Genomic DNA, 18288 nt, shown 5'->3' on the forward strand with positions numbered 1-18288 from the left:
CCTGACTCTGGACTTGGGCTCTCTCCCTACTCCTTTCTCATCATCCTTCCGCACGAGACCTTGTGGTGCTTGCTTCTGAAGTTGCCCATAGCCTCTTAGGAGAAGCAGGGTGGCTCAGTGGAAATAACCCGGGCTTTGGAGTCAGAGATCATGGGTTCAAATCCCAGCTCTGCCAACTGTCAGCTGTGTGACTTTGGGCAAGTCACTTAACTTCTCTCTGCCTCAGTTACCTCATCTGTTAAAATGAGGATGAAGACTGTGAGCCCCCTTTGGGACAACATGATCACCTTGTAACCTCCCCAGTGCTTAGAACAGTGCTTTGCACATAGTAACCGCTTAGTAAATGCCATTATTATTATTATTATTATTATCATTATTATTATTATTATATCTCTGTTGCCACCCTGGTTGGTGGTGCTGTAATGATGTCATCGAAGATCACATGATGGGGGCCTCCAACTAGAAGGACCAGCCCAGGACTTCTCTTAATACAGTCCTGGGCCAGTGGAAGAAGACAAAAGAGAAATGACCCACTTTGCTAAATTCTCCCCTGTTGCCTGGATTGGATTTGTGACTGGTTGTTAAACACTCCCAATGAACCACATACTGGCAATTAAAAGAGCTTTAGTAACGGGTGGGCTAATTATAGAAATGTCTCGAAGGGAAATAGAAAAGTTACTATAGGTGGAATTCACTCATGCTCCAGGTCTTGTGGAATGACATTTTAGGCATGGGGAGCAGGGGATCCACTGTCCCCAGAACTCCCCTTTTTCTTGGATGTCAGTGGAAGATATGGAGACATGTCTAGCATACAACTAAACACATGTAGATTTGTAGGGTACGAGCATCTCTGAGTTTTTGCAAAGAGTCAAATGAGTTGAAAAGATTTTCCTTCAAATCTGTAAACATAGATTTTTATTGCCTTTTAGGTAATGAACATGTTTTAGTAGCATTAAAGTGCTCCGTACATGAAAAATTTAGAACTGTGTGCATCTTATTAGAATTAGAAATGACACACTCGAAATCTGCAGCTACCAACGATGTGTGGCTTTTGTTAGCTTATTGTCAGAAATGGAAGAGTTCCCATCTATGCCCCACAAACTGTATAATACCCCCTAACTTATTTATTACTGTACATCTGCTTAAATACCCATCACTGAAAAGCAGGTGGATCTTACGCTTGACTCTGAAGACAAGCAAACTGCAACTTATCAAGACCACCAGGGGGTGCAAATTTCCTTCTATTACCAACATCTGGTAAAATAATTAGCAATTTAAGTGTTGGGAAAAATTGAGGAGTAATGAATTTAGAAAAAAATAGTATAAATGTGTTAATCCATTTTAAAAGAATAGCAAGGGGTTTAGGTAGTTTTTTTTTTTTTTTTACTTTATCCTCTTCTCCATTTCCGTGTCAGTTTTCTAAATTCATTACTCCTCAATTTACCTCTATTTTGGGTTTTTCCATGACATCATTTCACTCACGACATTATCAGCTCTGAAGGTGATGAATTGCCACAGTATCCTCCAAAAAGCTGTTTCAGCAAGCTATTGGATTTATGTTTTCTTCAAAAGCACTAAAGGTCACGATTAGCCTCATCATAGGCTTAACAGGGAGTCTTTCCTTACCAGCTGTAGTCAGAGCTGTCAGGTCCAGACCTATGCTGTTGGGGAGAAACTAATTCAAGGCAACCATGGAGGTGCTTTGAAGAGCATTTTAAACCAGGCTATGGAGGAGTCTTTTGATATGCATTAGGAGCTCCTGCAGGTAAGGAAAAGGGGATGCGGACTTGGATTGTGCTGGATATTTTCTCTCTTTACTTGTGATCTGGAAGTGCCTCAGAGGCTTAAATTTTCTTTTCCATTTCTTCAGTCTGTGCAGATGAAGTTACTGGCCAAGTGACATCCTGGGGGAGTCGTAACTTCTAGTGGATGTTAATCCAGAATGTCTAAAACAAGGGCTGGGGCATTGTTCTTTGTTCTGGAGAATGTAGTAGTGAAGGGAGAACATTTTTTCTGTTTCCAACATGATCATGATCTTCATTCTCCCTTGCAAGACTTCTATGTATGTTCTGGTTTCAGACATGGAATTGCTGGTCCAGAGAACCACAACCCTCCTGGCAACAGAGGCATATATTGCTCTTCTCTGGCAACAGACTCCTTAGGACCATGGCAGCTTAGAATGCCCTGCGACTCTTACTTGGTGCCTCAGGGCAGCTTCTGGAGGGACTGCTTTTTTTTAAAAAAAGTATTTGTTAAACACTTACTATTTACCAGGCACTTTACTAAGCGCTGGGGTGGCTTCAAGCTAATAGAGTTGTTCACAGTCCATGTCCCACATGAGGTTCACGGGTTTAAAACCCAACTTTACAGCTGAGGAACCTGAGGCTTAGGGAAGTAAAGTGAATTTCACAAGGTCGCATAGAGGCCAAGTGTTGAGGCCGGGCTTAGGACCCAGATCTCTGACTTTTGGGGCCAGTCTCTTTCCACTAGGCCACACTGGTTCTCTTGCCTGCTAGTGCCTGTTTGAACATACAGGAAGAACTTAACATGAAGACAGCCATTTCTCAATCTCAGGAGAAAGAGGGAACACTAGATAGTTCTGGGATGTCACCCTGTTCCAGAGATGTGACATCCTTTAACGAAAGACCTTTGGGAGCTAGAACAGTTTCCCAGACTCATCTTAACCCCACAGGAGAAATTTCTGAAAAATAGAATTATCTGGAGCCCCAGTTATCTTTGGGACAGAACAAGCTGCTATGACCTTGGGAAATGCACTACATGTCCATGCGAGGTGTCTGTATAGAAGGCATCGCCCCTGCATCTGCTAAAGTTCTGAGAGCCTCTCCACTCTTGGCCTGTCCCATCTCTCCCTTAAAATGGGGCTACATGCCATGAATGCCGACTTACCATTCATTTATTCAATCATATTTATTGAGCACTTACTGTTTGCAGGGCACCGTACTGAGATCTTAAGATCTTGTACAATATAACAATGAACAGACACATTCCCTGCCCACAAGGAGCTTACAGTCCAGAGGGGGAGACTGACATTAATATAAATAAATAAATTACAGATATGTACCTATGTGCTGTGGGGCTGGAAGCGGGGAAGAAAAAGGGAGCAAGTCAGGGTGATGCAGAAGGGAGTGGGAGAAGAGGCATCTCTTTCTTTAAAGGTCTTTTAAATACTGGACTGTTATCTAAACCTCACCTTCACTGCAAAATTGGGAGACTGTCACAGGAGCAGACTTCCTCTTCAGTGTTTGGGAGCTGTAAATTGCAATAGGAATTAAAATATGTTGAATATTAATTTTTATCACAAAATCTCTAGACGGTAAGCTTGTTGTATGCAGGAAATGTATCTATTGTTATATTGTACTCTTCCAAGCACTTAGTACAGTGCTCTGCACACAGTAAGTGCTCAATAAATATGATTGACTGACAGAATCATCCATCTTTTGAAATCTTTTCCTATGCCCTCTGCTTCATGCTCAGTCAATCAATCAGTGATATTTACTTAGCACTTACGGTATGTAGAACATGGGTCTAAGCACTTGGAGAGCACTAATAGAGTTGGTAGATATGACTCCTACTGTCAAGGCAGTTAAAATCTACTTGGGGAGGCACACAATAAAATAAATTGCAGGTGGGGAGAGCAACCGAGTAGAAGGGTATGTGTAAACACAATGAAACAAAGCCCAGGGGCAGACCCTCTCTATTTCCAGAGTGCCATGGTGTTGCTACAAAATAATTATAATTGCCTGAAAAATGTGAAGGAAGTTCCTTGTCATTTATAGCTTCTTTAAAAATTTTTACTAATGTGGGGTACTTATTTTTCATGTGCCATTTAGCCCCTGATCATAATGAAGGAAACAAAGAAAGTGCCTTGAATTGATATTTTATAAAATTGAAGTGTCATTTAATGGCATTGATTCTTGGAGATTGTTGGACAAAAAAAAGGAACAGACAACATCTGTTGAGCGGTTTCACTTTTGAGAACAGCTAATTTTTTTTCCCTCCAAGATGAATAACCATGGTACACTTTTGTTGTTAATATGAAGGTTATTATGATGATCAATGAAGGTACATTTAATAGCATTTTCATTATATTCAAATCTCTGACAGAGGTGCCCATTTATAAAGCAAATGAAGTGCAGTCCTGGAGAGAATCACTTCACTGTGAATTCTCACAAAGCAAGCAGAGGTCATGATTCCAAATGTATGCGTTCGTTCACTCAGTCAATCTATCAATTCTATTTATTGGGTGCTTACAGTTTGCAGAACACTGTGCTATGGATTTGGGAGAGTACAATGCAGCAGAGTTGGAGGGCAGGTTCCCTGCCTACAAGGAGCTTACAGTCTACAAGGGGAGAAAGGCATTTTTAAAATATTATGGTTATCAATTATATTTATTTAGTGATAATTGTGTGCAGAGCACTGTAATAAGGGCTTGGGAGAGTGCAATCTAAAAGAGTTGATAGATATATGTCCTGTGTGCATTAGTGTTGTGGGACTGAGGGTGGGATGACTAAAGGGTACAAATCCAAGAACAAGGTTGATGCAAAGGGAGAGGAAGCAGGGGAAATGAGAGCTTAGTTGGGGAAGGCCACTTGAAGGAGATGTGAATTTAATAAGGCTTTGAAATTGGGGAGAATGTTGGTCTGTCAGATATAAAGAGAGAGGGAGTTTCAGGCCAGAGGCAAGATGTTGGTGAGGAGTTGGTGGTGATATAGAAAAGATCAAGGTACAGTGAGTAGGTTAGCATTATAGGAGCAGAATGAGCATATTGGATCGAGTTAGGAAATCAGTGATGTGAAATAGGAGGGGCCAAAGTGATGAGTGCTTTAAAGCCAATGGAAAGGAGTTTCTGGTTGATGTGGAGTTGGATGGGCAACTACTGGATGTTCTTGAGGAGTGGGACATATGGACTGTTTTTTGTTTGGGTTTTTTTTTTAATGATCTGGCCAGCAGAGTGAAGAATGGACTGGAGTAGGGAGAGACTGGTGGCAGGAAAGTCAGCGAGGAGGCTAATGCAGTAATCAAGATGTGCTAGGTTGAGTGCTTGAATCAGCACAGTAGCAGTTTGAATGGAGTGGAAAGGGCAGGTTTTAATGATGTCGTGCAGGTAGAATCAACAGGATTTAGAAGCTGATTAAATATGTGAATATGCGATTGAAGCAGTGCGGCACAGTGGAAACAGCATGTGATTTTGAGTCAGAGGTCACTTGTTCAAATCCCGGCTCCACCAATTGTCAGCTGTGTGACTTTGGGCGGGTCACTTAACTTCTCTGTGCCTCAGTTACTTCATCTGTAAACTGGGGATTAAGGCTGTGAGCCCCCCGTGGGACAACCTGATCACCTTGTAACCTCCCCAGTGCTTAGAACAGTGTTTGGTACATAGTAAATGCTTAATAAATGCCATTATCATTATTATTATTATTATTATTATTATTATTATTATTATTATTATTATGTGGGTTGAATGAGAGAGATGAGTAGAGGATAATGCCAAGGCTTTGGATCTGTGAGACAGGGAGGATGGGGGTGCTGCTGACAGTGATGGGAAAGTCTTGAGGAGTACAGAGTTTGTTTGGGAATATGAGGAAATTCTATTTGGGCCATGTAAAGTTTGAGGGGTCAGTGGGACATCCATGATGAGATGTCCTGAAGGCAAGAGGAAATACGAGACTGCAGAAAAGGAGAAAGATCAGATTTAGGAATCATTCTCATGGAGTTGGTTGTTGAAACCACGGGAGCGAATGCATTCTCCAAGGGAGTAGGTGTAGAGGAAAAAGAAAAGCAGACCCAGAACTGAGCCCTGAGGTACTCCCACAGTTATAGGGTGGGAAGCAAGGGAGGAATCTGTGAAAGAGACCAAGAATGAGTGTCGAGACAGTTAGGAGGTGAACAAGTAGAGGACAGTGTCAGTAAATCCAAGATAGGATCATCTTTCCAGAAGAAGAAGGAGGTCCACAGAGTCAAATGCAGCTGAGAGTTTGAGTACGATTAGGATGGAGTAGAGGTAGATGGATTTGGTAAGAATACCATTGGTGATATGTGAGAGGGCAGTTTCGGTGGAGGGAAGGAGGTGGAAATCAGATTGGAGGGATTCAAAGAGAGAATCGGAAGAGCAGAAGTGGGCGTAGAAAACTCACAGTGCTCTGCACACAGTAAGTGCTCAATAAATACAATTAAATGAATCAGTTTGGAGAGAATAATAATAATAATGGTTTTTGTTAAGTGCTTACTATGTGCAAAGCACTGTTCTAAGCACTGAGGGATACAAGGTGATCAGGTTGTCCCATGTGGGGCTCACAGTCTTTATTCCCATTTCACAGATGAGGTAACTGAGGCACAGAGAAGTTAAGTGACTTGCCTAAACTCACACAGCTCTTTCCAATGAGACACGCTGGGAGGGAGATGCGGCTAACTGGAGGGCTACAATTTACTGGAAAGACTAAAACTCATATAGCAGGATTAGACCCATGTCCTGCCAGGCCAGAATTCTGTCTGCAAAAAGGCACCAAGGGGCTGTTGGAGAAGTAGAGTGAAGGTTGCCTTCCTTAAAGTCTAAACTCATAGTTCAGGTACATCATCTGTTATCCATGGTTTTGGATGCATTTATTTATCCAATCCTTTCTTCTTCTAACATCCCTATCTTTCCCACTAATACCCCATGCATGTCCACCTAGTAACCTACTAGAGATATCACACAATACTGTATTAAGCACATGGGAGAGGAGAATACATACATAAATCAGTCTAAACATTGATATTTTTAGCCTCTTCCAATTTCTTGTTTCAGCAAATTCCATATGCTGGCCACCTGCTATGTGAAGCAGAGTTATCTTCTGTTTGTCATTAATTTACCACCTTCTGCTGATGTCCCATAATCCTGGTGAAGTTACACTGGTGGACAACACTTCTGTGCTTTCCCTGCCCATAGCCTTCAGGATTTTGTAAGCTTCATTCATGCACTAGCCTTCACTTTCCAGGAAAAAGATGCAAAAACTAATGAGCTTTCTATCCTGCTGATCGACCTGGTTGTCCCTTTCAGTGCCTTCTCCAGTTCTGTTGCACCTATTGATGATGATGATGACATTTGTTAAGTGCTAACTATGTGCAAAACACTGTTCTAAGCACTGAGAAGGATACAATGTGATCAGATTGTCCCACGTGGTGCTCACAGTCTTAATCCCCATTTTACAGATGAGGTTACTGAGGCACAGAGAAGTTACATGACTTGCCCAAAGTCACATAGCTGACAAGCAGCAGAGCCAGGATTAGAACCCATGACATCTGACCCTGAAGCCTGTGCTCTTTCCACTGAGCCACGCTGCTTCCTAATATGTGGTAGTACAATAGCATGTCATGGTCTCAAAACAGGCAGACCCAATTTTATATAATGGCTAAAACATGAGCTTTGTTTCTCTGTCTATCCTCACAACTCCCAGCTTCTTGCTGGCCTTTCTAAATGTTGTTACACATTGGACAGATGATGGGAGGGAATGTGAAAATTGACAGTCTCTCAAGTTCCTTTTTACAGAAGAGATAAGGAGATCTAGACAGAGAGTTAGCATGAATGATAGCAATTGGAAATGGGAAAATCCTAACAAGCCATTCAGCTTTATGACGCCCCCAGCCACTACCTCTCCATCCATTAACCCTCTATTGTTTATTTCCCATTTTGCTTTTACATCCTGAATGATGGTATTTGTGTCTCTTCCCATGGGTGACAAGTCCACAACATAACAGTTCTCACTTCTGTGCAGGGTAACTGTATTTTAGCTACCTGAAAGACTGCTCTTCATCATTACAAATCTCCTTAAATGGATGTTCCATTACTTCATTCATCTCAGCTATAGAAAAAAAAAGGAGGGAAATCTTTCTGTGCCAACTTTCATTCATTTGTGAAATGGGAATTCTAATCTCTGCCTCTCCCTTACAGGGTCATGTCATTGTAGTTCCAGAAAGCCAGGATTAAGTGTTGGGGAAGAAAGTAATCATGTAATTGTTGTTGTTGTTGTTGTTGTCTTATGCTGTCGAGTCGCTTCCAACCCATAGTGACGCCATGGACACATCTCTCCCAAACCACCCTACCTACAAGTGCAATCGTTCTGGTAGCTTATCCATAGAGTTTTCTTGGTAAAAATAAGTAAGTGGCTTATCATTGCTTCCTTTTGCACAGTAAACCTGAGTCTCCACCCTAGATTCTCTCCCATGCCACTGCTGCCCAGCACAGGTGGGTTTTAAATGTCATTCATCCATTCATTCAATCGTATTTATTGAGTGCTTACTGTGTGCAGTGCACTGTACCAAGCACTTGGAGAGTACAATTTGGCAATAGAGACAATCCCTACCCAACAACGGGCTCACAGTCTAGAATGGGGGAGACAGAAAACAAAACAAAGCTAAACAAGTAGACAGGCATCTATAGCATGAATATAAATAAATAGACTTATAGGTATATTACACATCATTAATAAAATAAATAGGATAATAACTATGTAAATATATACACAAGTGCTGTGGGGCGTGGAGGGGGGTAGAACAGAAGGAGGGAGTCGGGGCAATGGGGAAGGGAGAGGGAGCAGATGAAAAGGGGGGCTCAGCCTGGGAAGGCCTCCTGGAGGAGGTGTTTTCAGTAGTGCTTTGAAGGGAGGAAGTATGCTATTTGGGGGGATGTAAGGAGGGAGGGCATTCCAGGCCAGAGGTAGGACATGGGCCGGGGTCAAAAGCGGGACAGGCGAGAACGAGGCACAGTGAGGAGGTTAGCTGCAGAGGAGCAGAGTGTGCGGGCTGGGCTGTAGAAGGAGAGAAGGGAGATGAGGTAGGAGAGGGAGAGATGATGGACAGCCTTGAAGCCAAGAGTGAGGCATTTTTGCTTGATACAAAGGCTAATAGGCAACCACTGGAGATTTTTGAGAAGCGGAATGACATGCCCAGACTGTTTCTGTAGAAAGATAATCCGGGCAGCAAAGTGAAGTATAGACTGAAGTGGGGAGATACAGGAGTCTGGAAGACTAGAAAGGAGACCATTGCAGTAATCTATTTGGGATATGATGAGTGAATGTACGAACAGGGTAGAGTTTTGGATGGAGAAGAAAGGGTGGATCTTGGCGATGTTGTGAAGGTGAGACCAGCAGGTTTTGGTGACAGATTGGATATGTGGAGTGAATGAAAAAGTGGAGTTGAGGATGGCACCAAGGTTGCGGGTTTTTGAGATGGGAAGGATGGTAGTGCCATCCACAGTGATCCACAGTCAGGGAGAGGACAGGGCTTGGGAGGGAAGATAAGGAGCTCAGTCTTGGACATGCTGAGTTTTAGGTGGTTGGAGGACATCTAGGTAGGGGTATCTTGAAGGCAGGAGGAGATGTGATCCTGGAGAGGGAGTACAAGGGAGGAGTTGTAGATTTGGGTATCATCCACGTAGAGATGATAGTTGAAGCTGTGGGATCGAATGAGTTCACCAAGGGAGTGAGGGTAGATGGAGAACAGAAGGGGTCCAAGAACTGACCGTTGAGGAACCCCACAGTTAGGGGATGGGAGGAGGAGGAGAAGCCCGCAGAGGAGATTGAGAATGAATGGCCAGAGGGATGAGAAGAACCAGGAAAGGATGGAGTCTGTGAAGCCAAGTTTGGATAATGGGTTGAGGAGAAGGGGATGGTCAACAGTGTCAGCAGATTGCCTTCCACTCACTAACCACTGCCCAAGCTAGGAATGGAATGGTTAAAACCTATGTTTGACTCTCCCTCCCGTAGTCAAGACTGGTAGAGTACTGGAAACTCTCCAGGTGCGACCCTGAGAGGTGAATCATGAAGTAGAAGATCATAAATTTCCAATCCAATGATAGATTATAAATGTTTGTAGATTTTCTATTTATGGGCCACAGATTGTGGTCTGAAAGCGGTCTAGGATTAATAGAGTGTTCTAAAATGTAAATGTTAATTGTTTGCAGATGTGGGTAGGAAAGGAGGTCCGTAGCAAAAACTCCCCTAATCTGATCACTCTTACTATTCTTCTTATTACTGTCATTATTTGTTATTTGATCACTGAGTTCCATGTTTGTTGCTAAATTCTGGGAAAAGGTCCAAGAATCCTTCAGATCCTCTAGATTGTAAGCTTGTCATGGGAAGGGAATGTTTCTACCAACTCTGTTATATTGTACTCTCCCAGTTACTTAGTACAGTGCTCTGCACACAGTAAGCTCTCAATAAATACCATTGATTTATTGATTGATATGATCAGTGACCTATATTGGGATGACTGTAATAAATGGGAAACATAACAGATACATATGGAAAGAAATCATGGGGAATATTCAGCAAGAATAATAACCAACAACAGCAAAAGCTGGTAAGTGCAAGCATGCAAGGACACAACCAGAGCAAAATGTTATTAGGTGGCTGGCAGGAGGGTTGGTGGGAAGAGACCACAAATCCCAGGATTCAGAGGGCCTGGTTTCACTTATATTTTCCTGAGCCTGTTTGGGCATTCTGGAAAAAGACTGCTTCTGCTAGCAGTAGTGAGAAAGCCCGGCTGCCTCTGTGGGCAGAGCTAGGGAAAGGCAATTTGTTTGGATCTTGCTGTGGTGTAGGGTGGCTACTTGTCTACATTCTTGAGAGTTAACCAGAAGAGTTCTTCATACAATCAAAATGTCCCCCAGACTAAGCTTTCCCTGGGGTAAAAGAGAGAATAAGACAACTTCATTTGGGGATTGTTTTAGACTGAATAGCGTTTTCAGCCGCTTCCTTAAGTACATCTTTCCGGCCACCACATATGTGAAATACTTGGTATCTGACCTCCACTAATATGACTGATGAGACCGATAGATTCTTGCTGTGCTAAAGCATTTGGCCCACCCTGGGTCTCTCTCCATTTTAGAACTTACTGCTCTGGTGTCCTAACTTTTCACAAAACCTGTGATTAGAGAAAGCAAGCCCTCACCAACTGCCATTCACTGGGCTGGGCTATCTTGATGGAGCCTCCGCTGTGTCATATTGTTTGAGAAAGTATTTCAGTCTTTAAAACATTTATTCTACCCTCCTGGTTTTCTTCGGACCCCTTTTCCACCTTGTAGCAGTAGATTGGTAACCTGCTCTTATCCATTCTTTACAAATTTTTAGCCCAGCCCAGACTTCGTTGCTGTGAGCATGGCTTCGTTGCTGATGAACTGACTACATTTCAGAAACTCCTTGGTGACAATCTTGTCCTGTCATTAGATGTTGAGTTTGCTGCAGACATGGCACTGATGAAACTGTTCCAGGCATCATCATAATTAATGACATTCTTTTTCTTTGGTACTGGGTAGGGACCATCTCTATATGTTACCGATTTGTACTTCCCAAGCGCTTGGTACAGTGCTCTGCACACAGTAAGCGCTCAATAAATACAATTGAATGAATGAATGAATTTGTTAAGTATTTACTATGTGCCCACGCTGTACTAAGCACTGGTGTAGATACAAGCTAATCAGGTTGGATGCAGCCCTGGTTCCACATGGAGCTCACACTCTTAATTCCCATTTTACAGATGAGGTAACTGAGGCACAAAAAAGTTAAGTGATGTGCCCAAGGTCACACAATGGACAAGTGGCAGATATGGGATTGGAACCCAGGCCCTTCTGTCTACCAGGCTTGTGTTCTATCCATTAGGCTACACTGCTTCTCCCATTATTTATCATTTATCATCAATTTACCATTACTTGTCATCAGTTATGTTTACTGAGCGCTGTCCATTCACACTGTACTGTTTGGCCTAGTGGGTAGAGCAGGCCCTGGGAGTCAGGCGGTCATGGGTTCCAATCCTGTCTCAGCCACTTGTCTGCTTTGTTACCTTGGGCAAGTCACTCCACTTTTCTGGGCTTCAGTTACCTCATCTGTAAAATGGGGAATAAGACTGGGAGCCCCATATGGGACAGGGACTATGTCCAACCTAATTAGCTTGTATCTATCACAGCACTTAAAACAGGGATTTACACAGAGTAAGCACTTAACAAATTCCATCATTATCATTAAGTGCTTGGGACAGTGCAATACAACAGAGTTGAGAGACGCATTTCCTGCCCACAATAAGCTTAAAGTCCAGTGAATGTATCTTCTGCAGAAAGTCCAAGCCCTCATCAAATTAAATCTGCAAAAATTTAATATTTCCCTTAAAAACACTATTAATGCTAAAATAATGATAGAAGAAAGCACCACTTATGCTTATGATGCTTCTACTCCAAGAGAGCCTCTCCTTTCTTGATAGTTTTGTGCCATCCTGATCTCTCTGTAGTAATAAATTCGCCGTTTCAGCAGATATGCAGCATTATCTGCAGCTTGGTTTTCCTGAATCTCTAAAGTGTTTGTCCTGTCCTCCATGCTTTCAGCTTTGCAAATCCAGCTTGCTATGCAGCTACTCCTTATCCTGCTGTCATCCATTCTCCTCACATTTCCCATCCACAGCAGCTGTATTAATGGAAGCAGAACTTCAACGTCTAGAGACTGAATGGATTTAGAACTTAACTGTTTGTGGTCATGTTTTACCATTTGATGTTAATTATAGACTGCAAATGATGCTAATGGACCTGCTCCAGGAGTCCAATATGATGCCTGGGTGGAGTCCAGGACTCATTGAATTAGAGGTATTTATTGAGCTCCTACTTGTTACAGAGAATTAGATTAAATTCATGGTAAGTGCAATACTGTAAACAGAAACAATTGCGATCTTCAAGAACCTCACAGTCTAGTGAATGGCTGCGGAGCAGTTTGGCCAAGTTTACAGCTCTGTAGAACTTTAATTTGGTCTGAAACCTAATGCCACACAGCTACAATCTCTGAATTTTGTGTTGAAGGCAGCATATTGCCCAGTGATGCGAGGACTGATAAGTAGTCAAAAACAGAATCAAGAAGGCTAGAGTGTCCTTTGGGAGTCCCAAGGTGTTTAACACCATCCCAGTCCCAAGATTCAGAAGGCAAACTGTAGTTGTATGGGGCAATTTTAGTGTCCAATCTTGTATATAATTGAAAGATGTGCACCAACAGAGATGTCACAGTCAACTTCTAGAGCAATTGTCCCAACACCAAATGTGAACACTTTTCTTTATAGAGTAGAACAGCTGTTTTGTTGTCTGTCTCCCCCTTCTAGACTGTGAACCTGCTGTTGAGTAGGGACTGTCTCTATATGTTGCCAACTTGTACTTCCCAAGTGCTTAGTACAGTACCCTGCACACAGTAAGCGCTCAATAAATAGTATTGAATGAATAAATGAATGAATTCAAGCCATCAGTAATACTTACTGAGGCTCAGTGGAAAGAGCCCAGGCTTTGGAGTCAGCGGTCAGGGGTTCAAATCCCGGCTCCACCAATTGTCAGCTGTGTGACTCTGGGCAAGTCACTTAACTTCTCTGTGCCTCAGTTGCTGCATCTGTAAAATGGGGATGAAGACTGTCAACCCCCCGTGGGACAACCTGATTACCTTGTAACATCCTCAGTGCTTTGCACATAGTAAGCACTTAATAAATGCCATTATTATTATTATTATTATTATTATTATTATTATTATTATTACTGTGGACAGAGCACTGTCCTACGTGCCTAGGAGACTATAATACAATAGCATGAGCAGACACAATCCCTGCTCTCAAGGATCTTGCAATCTAGTGGATTATGTACAATGTTTCACTGTCCAGCCATCACAACATCACACTTTCGCTGGTCAGAGGGATCTCTGACGATTCAAGAAAGGATTTGAACTCCCCATGCCAAAATAGCAAGCAAAGACCTGAAAATTGAGCAATCATCTTTGCATAGTCCAATAGAGCTATCTATCTATCTAATTATATATATACAGATGCATGTGGAAACTGAAATTGATAATAATAATTAATCATAATAATTATTGTATTAAGTGCTTACTATGTGCCAAGGACTGTTCTAAGTGCTGGGGTAGATACAAGGTAATCAGGTTGTCCCACATGGAGCTCACAATCTTACCCCCATTTTACAGATGAGGTATCAGAGGCATAGAGAAGTTAAGTGGCTTGCCCAAGGTCAAACAGCAGACAAGTGGCAGAGGTGAGATTAGAACCCATGTCCTCTGACTCCCAAACCTGTGCTCTTTCCATTAAGCCATGCTGCTTCAGGAAAAAGTTCAAAAAGGAGACACCCTCTGCTGAATATCAGCTCAACTTATGTCATGCCCAAGATGGTTTCCCTGAGTGCATCACTGCATCATTGCATGAGTGCATTATCATTTGGGTCACTGAGTGCTGTCCTATTGGGCTGAGTGACCACCTGGCGAGCTGAAAAATATATTTTTCTTCCTAAACAGGGCTCAACTCATAGGGAGTAATTCTCACATTAGGAAAATTGAAGTGATTAAGATTTAAGTCAAATCGCTTTTCGAAGCTATGCCTCTTTATTTTTCATAAAGATTTGGAAAACAGAGGGCAGATTTAAATGTGTGGAAATCTATGTCTCCAGCACTGTACATCTGTTCCTCCTTTTATGCTGAACCCTGCGGGGCTGAATTGAATACGAAGGCCAATTTAATTTCAGTAAGAGTCGGTGAGAACTTCACATGGAAAATCATCACATTGGTATAATGCATGGACCAGCCAATTAACCCTGAAGGAAAAAAAAATATATTTTCTAATTGGAAGTCATTTGAGTCCAAGCAGTGGTTTGGGTACTGTTCAAAAATCTTTATTTTTATACTTTCACACTTTGTTCCCTGGTACAGATACAGAAGACAGAGCCTATATTGCACTATGTCCTTCAGCAATGCCATCAGTGCCACCTATGATCTTAGTTGTTCAGTATTGAGGTAGTGTTCTCTGCATTACGGACTCACTGGGTGAGGCATGTGAGAAAATGAAAAGTAGCATGATACACAGCCAGCTATTTTATGGTGAACTGAGGGGACCCATGCAAGCTGGAGGCAGAAAGATCGATTTCAAGTAAGTCATTTAAACTTTTTCCTCCTCGGTTTCTTTGTCTTAGGATAGGGATGTGAGGTATGAATGGTAGTAGTAGTAGTTGTGGTAATAAGCATGTACTGTCTGCAAAGCATTGTCATTAGCATAGGGAAATAAAGCACAGGTGAGAATTAGACGTGGTCCCTGGCCCTCAGGAAGCTCAATACTTAAGACTGAGGGTGACTGGTGACAGACACGTGAATAAAAATAAACAATACGAACCCAGAAACAATATAAACAATGAAGATAGGAATTCAGACAAAATAAAAGCAACTTAATAGAGAACCATGGTTATAAGAACAGAATTTTGAGCTTCTCTCAGCTCAGAATCCAACTGTCACAGCCGCAAGCAGATTAACCGGTGTAGCTAGTTGTTTCCCAGTGTTCTACATTTTGTGAAAATAAAATGCTGCTGCTGCTTCTTTTGGGGTGGAGCAAGGCAGGTCGAGATAGAAGTCTCATGATAACATGGTGTATGAGTTACCAACAAAGTAGAGAAGTAGCGTGGTTTAATGGATAGAGTTTGGGCCTGAGAATCTAATCCCAATTCTGCCACATGTCTGCTGTGTGATTTGGGGCAAGTTACTTCACTTCTCTGTGCCTCAGTTACCTCATCTGTAAAATGGGGTTTGAGACTGTGAGCCCCATGTGGGACAACCTGATCACCTTGTATCCCCCCAGCACTTAGAACAGTGCTTTGCACATAGTAAGCGCTTAACAAATACTGTAACACATTCTTGATTTTATCATTGAATCTTAATATTCCAGGCTTACAAAGTGATTTTAAAGGGGGGGAAGAAAACATTGCACATTAAGGCCTTGAGCATTTATTTCTTATTAATACTGGCCAAGTTGGAATTTAATCACTAAGGCCTTAATGTGCAATGTTTTTTTTTCCCCACTTTAAAATGTTCAAAAAGCAGTGTATATGTGACACTAAGCATCGACTCAGAGGTGTTGGCAGGTGCTGGTAGACTAGCGATACGTAGCAAAAACTGTGGCTTATGATTATTATTCATTATTGGTTATGACTATATCACAGGCACACAGCAGATTATAGGCTATAGCATAACAGCTGTGTGAGATCAGTAATGTTCAAGTACACGTTGTAGATGCGAACAGACACACATTAAAAAGATTAAATGAATGTCCCTCAGAGATTTTCTACTAAAAAGATGTTTCTGGGGACATTCTTGAAACAAGTTTCCTAACTCATTTGCCATGATTGGGTATTTAACAAAACACTAATAGTAAAGGGCAAACAAAGTGCATTTTCTCTTCTAACTAAATATTAAGTTAACTCAACTTCACTGTTGCTTGAACTGAGGCTCTGTACTACAGAACACAGAGCTAATTGCTTTAGTGTTTCAGCCCTCCAAGCAGTGCAGATGTTATGCAAATTGTTTAGTGCTCGTTTTCAGAAAGTAAACAATCGGGGTAAATTTTGAGAAGATTCCTTTTTTGCATTAGCATTAAACTTTCCAAAATGGTTTGCTTGCTGCAGAGTCAGGCGTTCAAATGAAATGAAAATTTTCCAATCAACCTCTTTGGTGAGTTATCAGATGTAATGGCCCAGTGGACAAAGATCAAGTGTAAAGCTAACTTTATATATGCAGATACAAGGTATTTGGTGGAGAAATGAGCATCCAGGCCTATGACAGTCTTCCAAAAGAAATATTCTTTCAGTCTTTCAGATAGCTAATATAAACAGATGGGACTTTGCTTCAAGAGAATCCCTGGCCGACGCCTCCAAGCTCGTGGGGAAAACTTTACTTCAAAGTTGCTGAATCTGCTCATTCCTCATGTCCTGTAAACAGGCAACTGGTCAGCTCATTTTGTTGTAGAACGATATTGCAATTTAAAATAGTGGATGAAAACTGTCATCATTTCCTTATTTTTCTGAAATAAATTAAATTGATAGTTTAGGATGATGATGATGGTATTTGTTTAGCGCTTACTATGTGCCAAGCACGGTTCTAAGTGCCGGGGTTGATAGAAGGTAATCAGGTGGTCCCATGTGGGGCTCACGGTCTTAATCCCCATTTTACAGATGAGGTAGCTGAAGCACAGAGAAGTTAAATGACTTGCCCAAAGTCACACAGCTGCCAAGTGGCGGAGCAGGGATTAGAACTCACCACCTCTGACTCCCAAGCCTGTGATCTTTCCACTAAGCCACGCTGCTTCTCCAGGGTTATTTTGTCAATTTAAGTCATTTGCTTTCTAATTCAGAACTGGGCTTCAACAACATATTTGTGAGAAATGTTCTTCAACAAATGTACAGTAAGAAATCTCCATCTATTAGCTTCTGCAAACTTGAAGATTCAATTAAATATGGATTCCTCATTGCCTCTGAAGGGAGTTGTCTGTTAAGATGAACAGAAGACAGGCAACTACTTGCTAATCCCAGCCCACAAAGCTCATCAGTGTAGTGACATGATTTCAGTCGAAAGGCATTTTAGCCATCAGCTTCACTGAGTGATAATGGGATACTTCCATAGTACAGTAGGATCGAAGATGGATGTTTCTCTACAAACACCTGTGTTCCAGGAAACCTATGTGCAAAATACGGTTTGTGCTAAGAAATGGTACTTTCAATCTCTTTTATGTGTCATGGTTCAGACTTGGGGATTCGTTTGCAAAAAAACCTAACAATATCCTTCTGAGGGACACCTGAATCTTCTTGCTGAAAAAAGTACTTTTTTTGAAGGTCACCAAGTGTAGGTGGATTTTAATTAGAAGCAGCTTATGCTCAGAGTTTGAATACAAAGAAAGAGCAATATTCTGAGGTGTCTTTTTTTGTAGTCATCAATCACAACTAGTTTTCCCTTCCAACGAGCCTTAGGAATGATGCCTCTAAAATTGCGGGTCACAATTCACACAAAATGTCAATCACAAGTCACCGAATGTCTGATTCATTGTGCTTTGGTTATTGAAGCATGACACAGGCCAGCCCATGATCTTTCCTCTGCAGACTTAAACCCATCTAAGCGGAAAGAGAGATTTGACTTGCTTTAGGACATTCTTGCGTGTCACAGTGAATGATAGGGGAAATGTAAGTTAGATTTGAAATTATCAAAATTAAGTTTCTTTGAATATATTTGAAGTTAAATTATCACACATTTCCAACATAATTACAGAAGAGGTAGACAAATAAGTCATATCACTTTATCAATAGCCCAAATATCTGCTTTACAATTAAAGTACAACTAGGAATTAGCCTGTATTTCTCAAATTTAATCTGGATAAAATAGCCCTGTTTTCTCCTTCACTTATTTCATTTTCCTAAGAGTTGTTTCATAGATATCCTTAACAATGTTGATTAAATGAGTA

General features: G+C 41.6%; 1 non-coding gene across 1 annotated transcript; it reads right to left on the reverse strand.

Annotated features, from left to right (window-relative positions):
- Nucleotides 1–9671: 9671 nt before the first annotated feature.
- Nucleotides 9672–9811, reverse strand: LOC119929249. The gene has a single exon (XR_005451383.1). It is a non-coding gene; the product is annotated as a small nucleolar RNA SNORA7 (small nucleolar RNA).
- Nucleotides 9812–18288: the final 8477 nt, after the last annotated feature.

Source organism: Tachyglossus aculeatus, chromosome 5, assembly GCF_015852505.1.
Source record: "Tachyglossus aculeatus isolate mTacAcu1 chromosome 5, mTacAcu1.pri, whole genome shotgun sequence".
Taxonomy (NCBI): Eukaryota; Metazoa; Chordata; class Mammalia; order Monotremata; family Tachyglossidae; genus Tachyglossus; species Tachyglossus aculeatus.